Here is a 419-nt window from a genome sequence, read left to right on the forward strand (position 1 = left end):
TATGAATTGAGCTATTATATTAACTATTATTAACTGAAAATATAGTTCAGTTTAAATTTACTTTGACACGTATTCTTAACCTTTTTTTTATTAGATTTACACACGAATTAAATCTGTAGGAAAAACGATTTAAAAAATATAGAATATCAATCCAGCGGCTATATTTTTCTCCTTTTAGGTTGATGGTTTCTGACTCCTTGAATCCAGCGGCTAGCGATTTGAAAAAGAACGCTCCATGAAAAAGAAGACTTTAGCGGCTGGCGTTTTGTCGACGGGGGCTCATAGGGGGTCAGAGTGGGGAGAGCCGCCAGTGTTTTAACGCTGCGTGAAATTGCACCTAAATGCGGAGTCTACAATAAAAGTCGTAGCAGTCGTAGAGTCTTAAATCGTAGAACATTGGTCGCGTTCAGCAGACTCAA

The sequence above is a fragment of the Mycetomoellerius zeteki genome, unplaced genomic scaffold (assembly GCF_001594055.1).
Source record: "Mycetomoellerius zeteki isolate Tzet28-1 unplaced genomic scaffold, Tzet1.0 scaffold364, whole genome shotgun sequence".
Classification (NCBI taxonomy): Eukaryota; Metazoa; Arthropoda; class Insecta; order Hymenoptera; family Formicidae; genus Mycetomoellerius; species Mycetomoellerius zeteki.